General features: G+C 45.2%; 1 long non-coding RNA gene across 1 annotated transcript; it reads right to left on the bottom strand.

Moving 5' to 3' along the window:
- Nucleotides 1-1,685: 1,685 nt before the first annotated feature.
- Nucleotides 1,686-15,314, bottom strand: LOC311599461. Its single transcript, XR_014779902.1, has 3 exons — nt 15,253-15,314; nt 14,893-15,104; nt 1,686-2,420 (listed from the first exon to the last, which is right to left on the bottom strand). It is a non-coding gene; the product is annotated as an uncharacterized lncRNA (long non-coding RNA).
- Between the last annotated feature and the right edge of the window lie 881 nt (nt 15,315-16,195).

Here is a 16,195-nt window from a genome sequence, read left to right as displayed (position 1 = left end):
GCCCCCCCTCTTTTTCCTGCCAAGCCTTTCCATATATTCCTGCCCACTCTCTCTAAAGCCCATGGCCTCTGTCTTCAACTATTGCTACACGTTATAAGTTACAAATGTGACCTGTCTCTGAGGGCACCAGCTGCCTCATGGGGGTCTGTGAAGCTGAGCGTCCAGAGCATCTCCTGTACACCAAGGCTGTTAATGCAGGGAGGAAGTCACACGCAGGACAGCCGGCTTTCTGCCTACAGAACCTCTCAGCCTCTGGATTGGACCTTCCCGTCCCCGCGTATTTCAAAGGCAGACTGAAAGGCTTGGGTCATCAGCCTCTTTGTCCCTAGATGGAGAGGACGTAATCCAGACACCCACAAGAGCTCATTCGTCGACAGAGGTCTCGGAGAATGCATATGGAAGTGTGTGTGTGGCCGGAACACGGAGACAAAAGCCTGCTCACCCAGCAGAGGGGCTGTCGTCTCGTCACAGGCGCACACTGCGTTCCCCTTCTCCGAGTCACCTCCCCACCCCCCACCCCCGTTCCATGTCTGACTTTCATTATTTTCCGAGGTTTCTTTTTTTTTAATAACTCAAAAGGTAAAAGCCAGCATTCTCCCAGATGTCATCTTTTCCTGCACCCCCACCCCCAGTTTATTAAAAACCCTAAATGCTCAGCAAATCACTTTTATGAGCAATTAAGCACCAGTGTGCATGTCGGGGGTGGGGGTGCTCAGCTGACAAGTGGATGGGCGCCCAGGTAGGGGGCCTGAGTGAGTGGGCCCCCTGCCTCTGCCCTGCTCCTGCCCAGCCTGGCCTCTGCCCCTGCTCCCCTAGCTGGGTGAGGTGAGTATTTCTATTCTCCCATCTCAGGAGGAAATGGTAGTTTATAGTCTGGGCACCAAGCGGTTTTATTTGCCAATATTTTCTCTTCTCCATAAGAACTGTTGGTTCATAACTTTCATTATTACAGAATATTATTTACAGATCTCAGTGTAAGGGGAACCAGCTGGGGGAATATTTGTTCACACTGCCCCCGGCCCCTCCCTTTCCCCCAAGTCTCTAAATAAACTCTCTGTTGGTTCTGAAGGGCGGCATCCATCAGCCTTCGCCGCGAGCAGGGTGGAGGAGCTGATTTCATTCCTCTTTTCGGAACATTTACTCTTCGTTCGGTGCCCTGAAGATGGAGCACTCTCATCACGTTCCCAAATACTTCTGCCAAGGACCCACTCGCAGTCACCCGAAGATGACTCCTGGCTGGCTGGCCCCCCGAGCACGGGGTCTGCAGCTCTGCCTGGGTAGCACACCATCCTGTCCACCAGTGCTTGCTTGCCGGTCTCCTCCTTGGGAAAGTGATGCCTGCTGAGGGACGGCAAGAGCATCCGTTGAAACCAGATGCCGAGGCTGGAACTCTGGCTCTGAGGTGGGGTTTATTCCTACAAGTAGCATGGCAGAGGCCCAGTAATGGAAGAATTAGAGACCACTGACTTATGTGCACAGTCCTGCACATAATATAGGAGCATAATCATGCATGCTCCTGTAAGTAATCCTAGTGAAACCCATTGGGCCAAGGGAGGGAGGGGGGGCAGGGAGGAGGAGGAGAGGGAGGAGGAGGGGGAGGAGGAAGAGGAGAAGGAGGAAGAGGAGGAGGATGAGGAGGAGGAGGAGGAGGAGGAGGAGGAGGAGGAGGAGGAAGAAGAAGAAGAAGAAGAAGAAGAAGAAGAAGAAGAAGAAGAAGAAGAAGAAGAAGAAGAAGAAATCTTGAAAACAGAAGCACCATTAGTTGGGAGGAGAAAGGCTGAGTGAGGGTGGGAGGAGGAGGAAGAGGGTGAGGACGGGGATGGCTGTGACTGAAACACATTACATATGTGTGTACGAATATGTTATAGTGAGGTCATCAGTAGGTATGATCAATCTATGTGAATAAAAACTTCTAAACACAAATAACATGATGGGCGACTGAGACCTGCTTCTGAAGATCTGAGCTCTGTGGCCATTTTTATCCCATCACAATCAGACTGTGGGACCCGAGCAACTGCAGAGAACAGCGGATCTGGCTCCTGCCCTCCGGGGTCTCCTGGGATGTGGAGCAGGGGGTCATCCTTGACTCTTGGGAAGAACAGGTCCTGAGGCCAGCAGCCATGATGGATGGCATGTGCTTGGGCCTGGCCAGTCAGTTCCTTCCTTGAACTCCCTTTCAGAAATGGAGTGGGTCCGTGGGAGAGGTCGCATCCTGTGACCAGAGAAGTGCTGTTGTGAGGTTGCAGGGCAGCCGCTTCCTGGACACCATCAAGGGCCACTTGGCCAAAGCTTCGCATTGGCCATACATCAAATATGGACTGGCCAGTGGTGAAGAATGGAGAATGAGTTCCCAGGGTCCTCTTCCTTCCCAGAAACAAATATGCCATAGGTTCAGCCTCCTCAGTGCTACACGAATACCGCTGTGGGTGGAGATTGTGATAATAATAATTATTAAGGAGTATAATAATAATATATTGATAATTAAGGAATTCTTACGACTGGCCTTTGGCCACCATGTGCTCCCTAGCTTTGATACCCATGGGTGTAGGTAGTGAGAGTGTCACTGTGGAGGACACACGATGGGGTAGAGGAGCTCACCTCATGATGGCCAGTGAGCAGAGACAGCCATAGAAAGAGGCTGGGGCCAAGATTCATCTTTCCAGGGCATGCGACTGACTTCCTTCAACAATGTCCTATCAGCATCTCACCATCAAATTGGTACCATCAAATTATGACTTCACCAGGGAGCACCACTGCTCGGCCATCCGAACCTTCCAAGTCACGTGTTTTGGTGGGAGGGGACACGTCGTATCTGGACCCTGACAGAGTTGCAAGGGGGCAGACACTGTGGCTGCTGGTGTCCTCAGAAGAGCCGGCCTCAGAGTGAGCAGTGGCCTTGAGTCAGATGGAGGCCGCCCTGAGGGCGGTGGGGAGACCCCAGAGCGTTAGTGGTGGAATCTAAAAGAGTCAGTAGTCCCCAGCTCTGAGACATGCCTCCAGGCTTCTTACCCCAAGATCTTAGCTGGTTACCCCCTCCTCATCTTCCCTCCCATCCCTCCCCCTTCCTTCCCTCCCCCTTCCTTCCCTCCCCCTTCCTTCCCTCTCCCTTCCTTCCTCCCTCTGTTTCCTTCCTTCCTCCCTCCCTTCCTTCCTTCCTTCCTTCTCTCTCTCTCCCTCCCTCTTTCCCCCGCCCCTCTCTCCTGCTTACTTTTTCTAGAGATCCATTTTAGCCAAGTTTCATTTCTGTGACATGTTAGGCTACCCTCACCCATGCACCACTCCAGTGCCACACCTAAAGCCCCTTTCAAACCCTTTTGCCTGCCATGGCCGCTGCCCTTCCAGCTGGGCCATAGATCCACACCCCCACACCCCCCCTGTCTGTCTTTCTGTTTCTAACCTGGGCCACATTTGTACTGAAAGCAGGCCACAGAGTTGGCGTGCCTGCAGGTTCCCTGACAGCCTGGCTGCCCCTCAACCTTCCTTTCCTCTTGAGAACTGAGAGGCAAAGCCACCAGCAACCAGTTCGTTTACTCAGAGCCTTCCTCTGAGATTGGGGTTCTCAGAAGTTTCGGGATGAGGGATAGCAGTGGAGGTGTGAGCTCTGCGTAGGAGGAACATGGCAGAGAAACGAACGAAGCTGTGGTTTTTGTAACAGGGCTCTGGAGAGGGCGTTGCTGTGGCTGGGTGTGCAGGCTGCCAAGCACACTGCACACACCAGGGTTTGGGATTAAAAACTACCCTCCCCATTCTTTTGGAGACACTGTGGGCCCCAAGGGACTGTCTTAGGTGATGTTCTTGTTATGATGAACACCGTGATCAAAAGCAGCTTTGTAGGGGGGCGGGGCAGGGACTATTTCACTTACACTTCCAGGTCACAGTCTGTCACTGAGGGAGTCAGGACAGGAAGTCGGGGTGGAGCCAGGGGGGCCCCCCCGGAACTGAAGCCTAAGCTGTATACTAGGCTGCTTTCCCTCACTTGGCCTGTGTTCTTAGCCAACCTAGGACTCCCTGCTAGGGACTGGCACCACCCACTGTAGGCTGGGGCCTCCTACATCAATCGTTAGTCAGGAAAATGGCTTAAAACCTTGCCTAGAGGACTTTTTTTCAACTGAGGTTTTTTTCTTCCCATATACCCTTAGTACAGGGAGACAGTTCCCCCATCCTGGCAAGACCTGGGAAAAGATGGCTTTTCTCCCTGACTTTCTAACCCATAACCTACTCACATGGCTCCCAGGAGCCTGAGGTGTAGTGACCTGAAGGGGAAAGGGAGACCAGGCTGGGGCCTCCCACTGCTCACCCACTGCTCAAGACTGTGCTGTGTTGTCCCTCGTGAGCAGAGCACGGAGGAGCAGGCAGCTCTGCTTTGCCTAGAGCAGTCACAGTGTTTAGTGAGTGGATAAAAGAAAAAGTCCCCTGGGAGGATGGCAGAGGTCTCACACTTAGAGCTGCTGCAGGCATTGCGCTGTCCCGGGGTTGGCGGAGAGTCCCATGACAGGAGAGCAGGCAGCTGGGCGGTGAGGCTCCAGGTGTGTCTGACAGGCTGTCAGGCTGGGGCGCAGAAGGTGGCTCAGTGGAAGTAGGGCACCCTCGGGTATTAGTTGGGGAGTGTATTTAGATTCCTGGATGGTCTTGACAGAGGAAGGGAGCTGTCAGCAGGGAGTCAAGACTGAGATCGTGTGTGGGCCGCTGTTGCTGACTGTCTTGTCTGGCTTCCTGGATTATTACTGAGGTAACAGTCTTGACTTCCCAGGAGTCTCAGTTGCAGCAATCTGCCTCCCAGGCTGATGGTTGTAGATAGCGATGTCCTCTGGGCCGGTGACAGTGGACAGGGATGTTGAAGTTGGAGGCTTATATCTCCCGGTGAAGAAAACACCTAGGTCTCAGGGTGGCCTAACCCTAACCCATATAGACTTTTTAAAAACTTAGTCCTTAGCTGGGCAGACCCTCAACTACCTCACCTAAATTAACCTGTCTACCTTGCCTCACCCAGTCACGTGGCCAGATCTCCTCCCAGGCGTCTCCTCTTGAAAAGTGTTTTTTCTTTTCCCATCCCACAGTTCCCTTTCTCCCTATCAGGAAGTCCAACCTTCCACTTCCTGTCCTTCTGCCCAGCTAATTAGCTAATCAGATTTTTATTGACAGCTGCGGCTATATCCACACAAGATATTGCTCTACAATTCTCCTTTTTAGTTCCATTAAGGACGCCATATGCACACATATATAATAAACATATATAATAATTATGAATAAGTTAATGAATAAGAATAATTATGAAACAGTTAAAAAACCCCATGTATAAAAGTTACATTTGTAGTGTTTTGCTTACTGTTTTTGGCAACCTTGAAGAAAAAACATCATCTCTCCTATCTTGGTGAGTCTAAAGTTGTGAACCTAAATCAATCCCTATTATGTTTTGTACCCGTCAACCTCAAAACCATCTTATCTCCTAAGCGACTAAGCTTAACTGCAAAACTGTAACTGTCTAGTCTTCAACCACATCAGAGACTTGAGGAGGAATAAATATTACCCGACTATGTAGGAAGTGCAGGCAAGCAGATTCCAAAAGTACAGAAATGACAGAGATATTTGGCTGCCTGGACAGTCCCCCAATTTCTCCATAACTTTGGAGCATCATCTTCAGCATTCTGGCTCAGAATATTGGACCAGGTTTTTCTGTCAAGCAGGAATTATAAAGGGCTTGACTACCTTGTCATTGCAAAGCTCAGCAGTTGACTTTCCCACATCCAGTTTGTCCTGTGTGGACAGTATTCTGCCTGTAATCGACACAAGACCATTTTCTCACCCAGTGGCTTATTTGTCACATATAAAGTCTTTGATGCTCTTTGAAGTAGAACAGGGGTGCTGCCTTTAGTTAATAAAATATCTTAAAATGTCATATTCTGTAGATCTCTAAGGTTTTTGAAGGTCATCTATCTATCTTATCTGAATTGTTTGTTTTTAGCTATTTTTTAAATGTATCCATCTAGGAAACATTTTTTTTTTTGTAATTGACAAAACTAGTATCTAACATGACCACGAGTTTGATTGTCTGACTGCTAATATGCATTTCTTTTTTAAAAAGTAATTTTTTATTAATCCATTTATTTATTCACTTTACATCCTGGTCATAGCCCCCTCCTTCCTCTTCTCCTAGTCCTATCCCCCCTTTCCTCTCCCTCTCCCCTATTCCTCAGTCAAGGGGAGACCCCTACCCACCAACCCCAGCTCATCAAGTCACATCAGGACTGGGTTTGTCCTCTTCCCCTGTGGCCTTGTGAGTTAGTCCCATCAGGGGGGAAATGATCCAAAAGCAGACAACAGAGATCATGTCAGAGCCAGCCCCTGCTCCCCTTACTAGTGAGACCACATGAGGCCTGAGCTGCCCATTGGCTACATCTATGTGGAGGACCTAGGTCCAGTCCATGCACGGTCCCTGATTGGTGCGTCAGACTCCACAGGCCGCCCCCCCTGGGCCCTGGTTGGCTGGCCCTGTCTTATTGTGGAGCTCCTGTCACCTCTAGGTCCCTTTATCCTTGCCCCCACTTTCCCACTAGACTCCCAGTGTTTGTTTCTGAGTCTCAGCATCTGTTTCAAACTGCTGTTGGGTGGAGCCTCTTAGAGAACAATTCTGATAGGCTAGTGTCTGCAAGCACAGTGGAGTAAGTAAGTGTCAGGGGTTGGCTCTCTTCCATGGGGTGGGTCTCGGGTTGGGCCAGGCATTGGTTGGAGATTCCCTCCATCTCTGCTCTATTTGCTCTATCTTTATCCCTGCACATCTTATAGGCAGGGTAAGTTTTGGATTGAAGTTTTGTGTGTGTGTGTGTGTGTGTGTGTGTGTGTGTGTGTGTGTGAGAATGGGTGTGAGTGTGTGTTTATAAATGGGTGTGTATGTGTGTGAATGGGTGTGTGTGTGTGAATGGGTGTGTGTGTGTGTGTGAATGGGTGTGAGTGTGTTTATAAATGGGTGTGTATGTGTGTGAATGGGTGTGTGTGTGTGAATGGGTGTGTGTGTGTGTGTGAATGGGTGTGTGTGTGTGTGTGTGTGAATGGGTGTGAGTGTGTTTATAAATGGGTGTGTATGTGTGTGATGGGTGTGTGTGTGTGTGTGTGTGTGTGAATGGGTGTGAGTGTGTGTTTATAAATGGGTGTGTATGTATGTGAATGGGTGTGTGTGTGTGTGTGAATGGGTGTGTGTTCGCCTCCCTCCACTAAGAGTCTTGTCTAGTTAGAGGCTGCCCTCTTCAGATGCCATGGCACCTGCTGCTAGGAGTCTCAGCTGCTTCTCAGCTTAGACTGTGACAGCTAGAAGGGCCTAGGTAGACATCATGCAGACACTAAGAGATGCAAACCCAGAGTGTCAGACCCAGCAAAACTTTCAAACGCTGTAGAGGGAGAAAGCAAGCTGTTCCACAACAAAACCAAATTTAAACAATATGTATGCACCAACCCAACCCTACAGGAGAGACTAGAAGGAAAACTCCAACCCAACAAGGTCAACTACACACACGAGAACACTGGATACAGATGACTTCACAACAGCAAAACCAGAGGAAGACAAGCGTAAAAACACACTGTCACCACCAACACCACACACATACACACACACACACACACACACACACACACACACACACACACACAAAATAAATAAAAAGGAACTAACAATCACTGGTCACTAACATCTATCAACATCGATGGACTCCACTCTCCAAACAAAAAGACACCAGCTAACAGAATAGATGTGTAAACAGGATCCAACATTCTGATGCATTCAAGAAACACACTTTGGGCTGGAGAGATGGCTCGGCGGTTAAGAGCACTGACTGCTCTTCCAGAGGTCCCGAGTTCAATTCCCAGCAACCACGTGGTGGTTCATCTATAATGAGATCTGATGCCCTCTTCTGATGTGCACTTGTACATGTAGACACAACATTGTATACATAATAAATAAAGATTAAAAAAAAAGAAAGACACACCTCAGCAACAAAGATAGACATCACCTCTAAGTAAAGGGCTGGAAAAAGGTTTTCCAAGCAAACAGACCCAAGAAGCAAGCTTGAGTAGCCATCCTAATATCTAATAAAGTAGACTTTCAACCAAAATTAATCAGAAGAGGAAAGGACACCTCATTCTCATCAAAGGAAAAATCCATCAAGAGGACATCTCAATCCTGAACACCTATGCCTCAAATACAAGAGTACTCACATTTGTAAAAGAAACACTATTGGAGCTTAACTCACATATTGATCCCCATGCATTAACAGTGGGAGTCTTCGATACCCCATTCTCACCAATGGACAGATCACCAAAACGGAAACTAACCTGCATTTCCGGATTACCCTAAACATCCATCATAGCAGCTCTCATGATGAGTAGAAATTAACATTACAGCTTTAAGAATTACTTAACATTACACCTTTAAGAATTACATGAAATTAGCATGTTATAACCAAATATAATCTTAAATCTGTATCAATATACAACAGTCCATATTAACCTAAGTAAAATCAATCCTATTTGAGAACGGCAATAGCTCTAAGCTGAAAAGTAGATTCAATAATTTACACTTATATCGTATTATTTCTGTATTATGTCTATAGTCCCCGTTCTTCTTCTCAACCCCCATCCTCCTACCTAAAAAGGAAAGAAGGATAGAGAAAAAAAGGAAAGAGAAATCCCTGAGTTTAAGTTCCTAAACCTTGCTTTCTTCCCCTGATCACGACTATTTAATTATCTGTAACTAACTCCCTTATGATGACAAACATCCATAGCCAACAAAATAACAAAAAAACCTATCCCACCCCAGCCTAAGGGAATGGAATGTCATTCTTAAGATCGCTTCCTGATGATTTAGGGCATAGGATACCTTTTTTGAGGGGCCTGAAGGCAATCGGGGAAATGGTTAATTAAACTAGCAATAATAACATTAATGGTCTAGTCTCTATAAATGTTGAGAAATTTTAGGCTTAAACGGAAGCTCTGTTTGGGACAGCCTGAAAGGCTGGACCAGTTTGGAATCAGCAGCTTTCTTGGGAGCTGTCCAGGAAGCAAGTGCTGATGAACAGCAACCGAACCAGCCTGAGACAGGGCGACGTAGGCTGCTAGGATGTCTTGTGTCAGTGTCTCAGCATCCTCCATGATCAGTCCTGTCAGGTCTGCCCCAGTGTCACGGGCACCTAGTTCTTTTTCTCTAAAAACATATACTCCTTCACAAGTAATGTATAGACTTCTATTTATAAAGAAATGGCATGTGCAGGACGCACAGAATCAGTTAAGGTTGTTTGTGTTTTTGTTTTGTTGTTCTTTGCATAAACAGGTGAAGACATCTGTCTGTCTTAAGCCAGTCTGGATTGTACACCAATTTATTTTAATCTATGCCATTTAAAATCACGATAAGGCTTGAGGATTTTCTGGCCACAAGATTTATTTGCCGTGTGTGTAGCTGAAGCTCTGGCTGGAGACATTTTCATGCCCCAGTGCAGTCTCAGAGCTGTTCTCATGTTGAGAGATCAGCAAATTATGCTACCCGTCCTATTTGGTCTTCTTGATTTCTTTTTTCTTATGTGTGTCCAAGATCTTCAGGGGAGTCTCCCCCTCCCATGTCAAATCTGATTTTTATCAATTTGGATGGAATATACACTTTTTCTTTTCCTGTGGAAACAAATGCAAACCACTCCCCCAGTGTAACACAATTCCTACTTTCCATTCTGAGGTTGGGACATCCTTAATATAAACAGGCTGATTTAGTTCAGCAGTTTTTTCCCCATAATCCAATGTCTCTCAGCTGCTGTTGTCTTTGTCCTTTAACATTCAAAACATTTAAGGTTAATAAAGCGTTATGTAATCTACCTCTGGAGGGTCTTTAATATCCCTCTCTGTTTGCTAAGCATCTCTTTCAAAGCATGATTGGATCTTTCAGCAACCCCTTGTCCTGTAGGATTGTGTGGTAAATCTGTAGTATCTTGTAATATGTAAATATTAGTTTCATTTTATTAGAGACATATGATGGAGTTTTGTCAGTCTTAATTTGTGTAGGTAATGCGCATAACCGCCACAACTTCTTTTAAAATATGTAATAACAGAACCAGCCTTTTCAGAACTTAAAGCAGTTGCCCGCTGAAATCCTGAATATGTGCCTATAGTGTGGTGCGCATATTTCAGTTTACCAAACTGTGAAATGAAATACATCCATTAAGCCTAATTTCATTTATTTAGCTATGTTTAGGGTTATTTCCTGCAGGTAACAGAGTTTAGTTATATAAGGAACAAGTAAAGACATGTCCTTACAATTTCCTTGGCTTGTTGCCAAGTGATGTTAGGAAATTCTTTCTTTAAACCTTGGCTGCTAACATGGTCTTTTTAAAAATGAAATTCTGAAGCCTTTAATACAAACTCCTATCAATAGTTGATCAGTTTCCTCATAACCTCATGCTGGAGGGCCCGGTAGACCTGTATGAGATCGGATAGGGGTTACATAGATGATGGATGGTTTCTATTTCTGATCATCTGTTGTCATTGAATAGTGAAATTAAGCCAGAATAATCCTGAACTAGAGCAGCAACTTCTATACCCAAAACAATTCCTTCTGTGTATTGAGAGTCAGTTACTACCTTAAGAGATTCTTGAAAATCTGATTACAACATCAGAATTGCATATAATTCTGATTTTTTGAACTGAATCATAAGGACTTTCAACCACCTTACTTATATTTTCTGACTTAGCAGCTCCAGCAATTGGAGTCCTTTCATTATATGAGGGAGAATCCAATTAGTTCTTTTTATGAACTGAAGTTGCTTGCTTTTTGGGAATTTGTGTTAATTTCTCCCCAAAACTCACTGCAACCCCTTTGCCAGTGTCCATTGTCTCTCTATAACAAGGCGATCTCAGCATTAAGTGAAAGGAACCACAATCTCACCTGGATCTGTTCCAGCTAATTGCTGAAGCCTCACTTTTCCCCATTAGGGTCAATTCAGAAATCTTTTCTGTATAGGTTTTTAATTTCTTACTTTTATTGTGTACTAAAAATATCCATTCCAAGATATACTCTCCTTCTGCATAAGAATTCCTGTGGGAGAGTTAGTAGAAGGCAAGATAACCAAAACGCAGGCTGTCTTTGCATCAAGGTTTTCTATCTTGTATTTTCTTTTCTACCAGAGCCAACTCATTTTCAGCCTCAGCTGGTAACTGTCTTGGGCTATTTAAGTCCTTATCACCTTGTAAGGTTTGAAATAAATTACTTGGATCTTCAGTAGCTAAACAAATTGTAGGCCTTAGACAGTTAGTATTTCCTAGCAATTTCTGAAAATCATTATCTTTAATTTGTTTCCCCTAATTTGTACTTTTTGTGGTCTAATTTTCTGTAGATTTATTTTGTATCCTAGATAATTAGTAGAACTTCTTCTTTGTATTTTTTTTCAGGCACAATATGAAATCCTCAGCAAAGCAAAGTTCTATTTATTTGTCAAGTATTTTGAAAAATATATCTGTATCTGAATCATCCAATTAGATACCACTCATATAATGGCAAATTATGGATTGAGGAAATTGCTTATGAATTATCACCAATGGCTGTTGCACAAAATATTGGCACAAGGTGGGACTGTTTAACATTTCTTGTGGTAAAACCTTCCAATGATATCTTTTTTATTGGGCAGCCTTTATTAAAGGCAGGTATTGAGAAAACAAACTTTTCCTTATCATGTTCCTGTATAGGAATTGTGAAAAAAAAATCAATCCTTTAATACAATTACTATAGTAGGCCATTCCTTGGGTATCAAGGAAGGCAATGGGATTACAGACTGTAGAGATCCCATTGGCTGAATAATTTTATTAAATGCTCTGAGATCTGTTAACATCCTCCATTTGCCAGATTTCTTTTTGATGGCAAATACAGGAAAATTCCAAGGCCTGGCATGTTCTAGTGCCCGTAATTTTTCTTTGGTCATAATCCATTGCTCAATACAGATAGTTTGGTCAGTCAACCATCTTAGTGATAAGGCTGTAGGTATTTTATCAGCAGTGGCTCTCCAATGTAGGGGAGGTTTGGTTATGTTATGCAAATATATATATATATATATATATATATATATATATATATATATATATTTTTTTTTTTTTTTTTTTTTTTTTGGTTTTTTGAGACAGGGTCTCTCTGTGTAGCCTTGGCTGTCCTGGATTCGCTTTGTAGACCAGGCTGGCCTTGAACTCACAGCGATCTGCCTGCCTCTGCCTCCCGAGTGCTGGGATTAAAGGTGTGCGCCACCACGCCCGGCTGCAAATATATTTTTTGTTTTGATTCCAAGTGTGGGATGTGAAACTGCCTTAGTTTATCCACAGCTGACAATAGCCTCGTGAGAGGGCGCATGCATGATCTTTATCAGCTGGAAACTGCTTCCTGTTGGGTGCGTGGTCTTTCCCAGCTAAAAAAAAAAAACCTTATTCAGGAGAGAGGGGGAGGGAGAGGGGGAGGGGAGAGGGAAGGGGATGGGGAGGGGAGGGAAAAGGGGAGGGGGAGGGGGAGGGGGAGAGGGAGAGGATTTTAAGATGCTCCTAGAGAGAAATGCTCTGGCGAACACTTTGAAGAGGCTGCTGCTGGTTTGCTCCACTGCTGCTGTTGCTGCTGCCTCCTGCTGTTTAGCTGGACTGCTGAAATCCTCATGAGGAAGAGTGGAGTTGGCCCCAAGGAACCGAGTCTATAAAGGTCTACATCCCCTGTCCCTACTAACCTTCTCTCTCTCCTACCTAGGGTCAGTGTGTTGGAAGGGGGGTACAGACATTAAGGAAGCCCAAATAAAGGTTTTTAAAAAATCAAAGCCTACACCCCAACATGTAGTAGAAGTGTTAGCTCTTTGTTTATGGACAGCCTGTAACTATCATTGATAACATTTTAAATTTAATGTATCAGTAGTTATCACCTGCTTTTTGACTTGTCTCTGAAATTGGAAGGATGTTAATTTGTGTTTTCCATTGTTATAACAGATCTCTTTGCCCCCAAATTTATGATTATATCAGCCACACATGGCTTCAATTTTCCTGTTTGATCTCCTAGCCCTGTACATTTATCTGAGATAAAGTTCCACCTTCTTAAAACTAGATATCTGCGTCTTGAAGTGGCCAATCTGGAGGTCGGGGTCTGGAGAGATAATAGTGCCTTCAAATTTAATATTATTTATAATTACTGTTAGTTTGGCCTCTGATCATCTATAGAGGTCTGCGAAAATATGTGGTTTTCGGGTCCTCTTAGGTTTTTTTTGCTCTATCTATAGAACTTGTTCTGACCTTGATATCTGGTTTTTTAACATATTTTTTCCCCCCAGAGCATTGGTGCTTAATTGTCTTGTGGAAGAGTTTTTCCCTGTTTTATATGAGGGTTTACATTAGCCCCCCCCCACCAGGGGCATTTTTTTTTTGATAAAGGGTCACCCCCTTTGTCTGTTACTGATTTACTTTCACTGCTCCAATATTGGTCTTTGTCACATTTTTTTTTGCATATTCTAGGAGGCACAGGCTCCCTTTTGAAATCAGTTTGGTTTTCCTTATCATTTGAAACAACCTTGTTCACCACAGTTAAGACATTTGAGAGTTTGAATTATCTAACAGCCTGTAGTGGTCGCTCCCCCTATGAAGGCCCCATCAGGTGAGTGAGGCCAGATGTCAACCATATTTCTGATCCACTCATCTATCGAAGCTGATCTTGCTCTTAGTGGCCTTTCTACATCCTCAGTGTTAGCATTTTCAAAAGCTAAAGGTTCTATCAGTGGCTTTCTGGCTAGTGGACCTGATAAGAGTTCTATCCACAGCTGAGGCCAATCTGTGCAAAAAGTCAGTGAACATTTCTTTTGGACCTTGCCTGACCTGAGAGAATGGCTCAAGTTTTGTTTCCCTGTTTCCTCAATGTTGTCTCAGGCATCTAAGGCTGCTAGGTGACATAACGCTGAGGTCTGTATCTCTGTGTCAGCATATTGGCCATCACAAGGCAGCTGATTCTTGGAAACACTGATGCCTCTGAGTCTTTTATTTTATCTCTTTAGTCTCTTCTTTCCACCATGAACGTCAATGTAAAGATGGCCCAGGTGCTGAGACTGCCTTCACCATATGCGGTCCTCTGGGATTCCTCTACTTTTAATCGATCAAAGTCAGCATTTGTTTTGCAAGCGGTGAATGCATTCCAAAATTGGTGACACTTTCCTTAAATGTTCCAAATCTACCATTTCCACAGGTTACCATCCAATTTCTTGATAATCTGTGGGTGAGAAGCATCTGTTGGTCTCTGTTGTGAACTGACTGTTAGGTGAGCTGGTGTCTGTGTGTGTGTTGTGCACTGACTGTTAGGTGAGCTGGTGTCTGTGTTTGTGTTGTGCACTGACTGTTAGGTGAGCTGGTGTCTCTGTGTGTGTTTTGTACTGACTGTTACATGAGCTGGTGTTTGTTTAACAACATGGGTTTGTTTTTATCGTTTGTCTCTGCCTGCGCATTTTTTTACTTGATATTCTAAGCTCTTCTCTTATGGTCTGTGCCCATATTTCATACCTATCTGTGTTGTTCATTTTGTTCTGTAAGTTCTAGGATCTCTTGTTTTATGCCTTGCTTCTGATTTTTATTTTTTTCTTGTTCCTTGTGTTGTTCCAGTGTCTTTTCTAATGCTTTGTCCCTGAGACGACACAGTGGGCAAGTCCAGTTCTTAAAGTTAAAGAGGACAATGAAGGTGACCACTGTCGTAATTTCTAATCTTCCTTTGTTTCTATCTCAGAACCGAGGATGGCGTCAGACAGTCTCCAACAAGTCTGTGTCGTCTCTCCCATCTCATTAGCCTTTTAACGTGCTTATATCTAACTATAATGTTTTATATTCAGTTCTTTAACCTTCTTAGTAAAGAAAAAGCAGAAATTTTACCTTTTGTGAAACCTGTTGAATCTGGCTCAGGATGTACGCTCTTGCCTGCAGGGGGGAGTGGAGTGGCTTGGCGGCCACCAGGAGGCATGGATCAGATCAGTCCCCCTGGAAACCTGTGTAGGGTCAGCCAGTCTTCTAATATCCATCCATGGATTTAAGGGTATGGAAAATGTGTCATCCCTGTTGAGTGCCCATTGTCGACTTTATATGTCCTGGTGAAGAAAAACATGTAAGCCCCAGGTGGCCTTTAAACCATATACATAAAGACACCAAGACCTTTAAAAAAATTTCAAAACTTAGTCCTTACCTGGGCAGACTCTCAACTATCTCACTTAAGTTAACCTGTCCACCTTGCCTCACCTAACCAGGTCCACAAACACATCTGTTTCTCTCTGTGTCTCCTCAGGAAAAGTCTTTTTTCCCCCTTTCCCTTCCCATAGTTCTTTTCTTCCAACCAGGAAGTCCCACCTTCCGCATCCCAACCTTCTAATTGGCCAATCAGGTTTTTATTGACAGCTGCTACATCCACACAAGATATTCTTCCACACATGGTGTCCTCTGGGCTGTTGATTCTGGGTAGGGCTGTCCACTAGTTGGTGACAGTGGATAAGGTGTGTCCTCCTGGGCTGCTTGCTATGGTGGTGAGTTAAGCCCCACTTAGGCCACTGTCCATGTACCCAGGATTTCTGGTCCTCAAGCTCAGTATTCCCTGGTTACTCACCAATAGGGATGAGGGACCTGTTGCCATCCAGCCCCGCCTCTCCCCACTGAGCTTCCAGGTGGCCATGACTGACAGCTGGGGCTCATTGTGACAATTCAGACATAGCTGCTCACATGTGCACTGCACACAGTTCTCTGCCCGTCACAGCTCACTAAATCCATGTTCAGGGACAGTAAGAGTGGGAGGGGTGTCCTTTTCCAATACCCCAACTCAGAACCCTATAGAGGCCATTTCCAGGAGCTGTGTGGGCCATAGCTTGATGCTGTCATTACCCTGACAGAACCTGGTGGGCATGTTTGGGATGGAATGTAAGCAAAGCAAGTATGTTCTTACTGGCACTGTCACAGGGAGACGTCACCCTGGCCCTGACTCTGTGTGCACGAGGGACACGTGCCACTCTCCTTTCCCTCTATTGGCTTCCTGCACTTCCTGCCCCTCCTCAATCTCCCCGGTGCTGTGTCAGATCTGGTTTGAGGCTGGTGTGGAGCCAAGCTTCTGTGGTCTCAGAACTCAGGTGTGTGTGTGTGTGTGTGTGTGTGTGTGTGTGTGTGTGTGTGTGTGTTGAGGAGCTGGCTGCCAGGT

Source organism: Acomys minous (assembly GCF_964271855.1).
Source record: "Acomys minous genome assembly, chromosome: 6".
In the NCBI taxonomy this organism is placed as follows: Eukaryota; Metazoa; Chordata; class Mammalia; order Rodentia; family Muridae; genus Acomys; species Acomys minous.
The sequence above is the reverse complement of the archived record's forward strand: the minus strand, read 5'-3'. Positions and strand labels throughout refer to the sequence as shown.